The 3,346-nt window shown below is 35.6% G+C and overlaps 1 protein-coding gene across 4 annotated transcripts in view; it reads left to right on the top strand.

The window, feature by feature from the left end:
* NUBPL (nucleotide binding protein like) overlaps nt 1-3,346 on the top strand; it is a 75,617-nt gene that overhangs the window by 13,486 nt on the left and 58,785 nt on the right. The gene's annotated exons all lie outside the window — the stretch shown is intronic.

The raw sequence follows: 3,346 nt of genomic DNA, 5'->3' as shown, positions 1-3,346 counted from the left end.
AAAAACCGATAGGAGAAGGATCATTACAGTAGCTTGTTTGAAATGTCATTAAAATGATTGTTTGGTTTCTCTTAAGCCAATGTGCCATGCCACTTCACTAATTTGTATTTGAAGTTGTGCATTTAGGAATGCAGTGGTGGTCACTTCCCTACCAGAAGGTGAAGACAGTAGATAAAACTCCTAATTTTCCTTCTGCTTGGAAGAATTCTGGGGAAACATAAATTCAGGTAGAGCAGTCTTCAGAGAAATAAGATGACCCAAAGTAGAAAGATCCTATCAAGTCTCTTTACCTTTCAGAAGTTTAACTTTCACCCAGGCCAACCAAGGATGAAAGTGAAGAATGGCTTTATCTTGATACCCTGTTTGTATGATGTTTGAGTGTAAGGCAGTGTGGTTTTTTAGGGTGGTAAGGACACTAGGGTGATATGTACCTTGTTTTGATTATCCTGTGACAGAGGGCATGTAGGTAAAATAATAAAAACATGTAACCACATACAAAACTAATCACACACTGTAGCAGCTGGTTGATGCATTAAAAGATACTTAGGTCGTTCTGAAGAAAGTGCAGACTGGCCATATGTGTTGTCAGGGAGGGATCAAGGACATCTACCAGTTCAAACAGGACATAGAAGGGCTTCAGTGAAGTCATCAACTGCAATGTTTGTGGGCAGCAATTGCTAGGTAAAAGGAAAGTTAAATATTCCTTTTGCTTCTTTTCATGCCATGATCTCTCTTTTTTTATCATAGAAAGGTTTGAGTTGAAAGGAGCCTTTGAAGGTCGTCTAGTCCAACCCTCCTGCAATGAGCAGGGACATCTTCAACTAGATCATTCTCAGACATCCTGATCTTGATTGTTTCATGTCTACTACCACTCTTGGCGACCTGTTTCAGCATTTCACTATCTTCATTGTAAAAAATTTCTTCCTTATATCTAGTCTGAACCTACCCTCTTCTAATTTAAAACTACTACTTCTTGTCCTACTGCAACAGGCCCTGCTAAAATACTTGTCTCCATCTTTCTTTCAAGTCCCCTCTAAGTACTGAAAGGCTTCAGTGAGGTCTCCCTGGAGTCTTCCTTTGTCTAGGCTGAACAGCTGTGGTGCTTTTAGTGTTTCATCACAGGAGATGTGTTCCATCCCTCTATATCTACTCTAGTGTTGTTGTAGAATGTTCATTTGTAACTCATCTTAATTTGTGTGTGTATATGGGTATTACAGTTGTTGATCTATATGTTCTCACATGGCATAAAGCATGCAGAATGAAAGTGCCAGTATCTTTAAAGGTTTGTTATTAAGCTTGCAGTATCAGCCTCTGAAGACTCAATGTGACAAACTGAGGATTTCTTATATAATTAAAATTCTATCTCCTTATGATTTTGCCATGTACACTGGATAAAGAAAAAGTAATGTATTTCCATGTACTGATGCACTGCATGTGCTTATACAGACAGCCATCAAATTGAGTACTTCCTATATTTAAGAACCGAGCTTACAAATGCAGGTTTTATTTAGATAAATTCCTAAGAGAGGAGGCGACTACTTAGTTTTATTTATTGGATTTTTGTTACATCTTTGGAAGTCAAAAGGCTGCTGAGTGATAAATAAACAAATAACTGAGCCTTTTCATGTATCATCAGTAGGATTTGAATTCCTGATACAAATGGAAGTATTCTTGCATTCACTGGTACTTTGAACTCCATTGAGGATGAATGTCATACAGGCTGTGTTTTCCCGTAACAGATTTTTTTGCTATGAATTTTGTATTTGAAGTGTGTTATGCAATATGAACACAAAAGGGACTATGTTGTGGTGTTCAAATCTTTCTTTTCGTTATGTGACGTTGACTTTTGTCTCCCCAATTTTTCCGTACTGTCTGAAAAATGGATTAGATAATTTAGAATTCCTTGGTCATTTTGCTATGTATTTTATCAGTCCATACCTAATTTAAGTCCATCTCTTGAGCCCCAAATTGCCCAGTCTGTTTCTTATGGTTGTACAAATCAACTTGCTAGGAATGCTAGAACTTAAGACTGTGTTCACTCAGATATTGAGCAGCTCAGTTTTGTTTCAGTGACTGGATATTTCTGGTAAACAGCTGAATAGAATTCACTGTAAGCTTTGTCTTAACATGCTTCAAGCATTGTTAGAAGTGCGGAACTGAATGTAATAGAAAAAAATCGGAAGATTTCCCTGAACCGAAACTTCTGCTGTTGTCTTGTAAACACTAACATTTTGATCACTGAAATATATTCTTTCTACTTCTGTGTGGAATGCATAAGTAAATATCAGGATTTAAAGAACATACCCTTTTTTAACAGACAGAAAAATGAATTTGTATATTTCAAAAGCTTGACAGATGACACAAGTCTGCTGAGAAAGACAGTAATTTGGTATGAATAACAAGATGGAATTTGTATTTCAGGGATTCTGTTCACTACTCTGTGTATTTTTAACTATTGAGTGGATGAAACTGACGAGTAGCAGCAAGAGAAGTACTGTCAAAGATGGTTTAATTGCAAAGTAGGAATGACATAGGAAACTTTAATTAAAGTTTAATCAAGGATTCCTTTAATGAGTGACAGATGGGATAAGCTTGCAAAGAAGTGATCAATCATAGGTGTGTGTGTATATATATATGGTATGTATATAGGCATATATAAATATATTGATATAAAAACATGTATGACTCTTGTATTTTGCTATAATGAGGTTTAGTGTTATCATCTGGTTTGTTACTATATTTTCAAGGGTAAAACAAACTCTGAAGAAATACTGCACACCAGCTGAGAGAGCCCAGGCAGTTCTGTGTTGCAGAAATGCATAAACTATGTCTACATAACAATAAGTCAGTTAAAGACATTTTTCATAACATAGTAGTCAAAAGAAAAGTTTGAAATCTTAATGCTTTCTTCAGTGTGAGGCATGGATTTGAAAATGAATCTGTAGAGTAATCCTGGGAGGTTCTGAGCACTTCTGCAATCTTTGATTTCTGTTTTCTCTCACATGAAAATGGATTAAGGATGCCCAGTACCATACAAAATAAATCCATGCAGGAGTTATTACTTCTGAATAGAAGTTATTATGGTCATGCTATAATTTAAGCATTCAAAATGAATTGAGAGTTCTTAGTGAGGAGTCTGTATAAATGGAAGATACTACATTAATTTAATTTTGCAAACTGTAGTACATTGAAAAGTCTGCTAACATTTAATAGGCTGTCATTCAAAATACTTTAAATGGTCAGGGAAATGTTGGTTAATAAGTTCACCATTGAATTTAATTAGCTAATGGAGGATTATCTAACTATGGAATTAATATTACCATCAGCTACAACATATATGCAGGGC

Source organism: Geospiza fortis, unplaced genomic scaffold (genome assembly GCF_000277835.1).
Source record: "Geospiza fortis unplaced genomic scaffold, GeoFor_1.0 scaffold54, whole genome shotgun sequence".
NCBI lineage: Eukaryota > Metazoa > Chordata > Aves > Passeriformes > Thraupidae > Geospiza > Geospiza fortis.
This window is presented reverse-complemented; position numbering and strand designations above follow the sequence as displayed.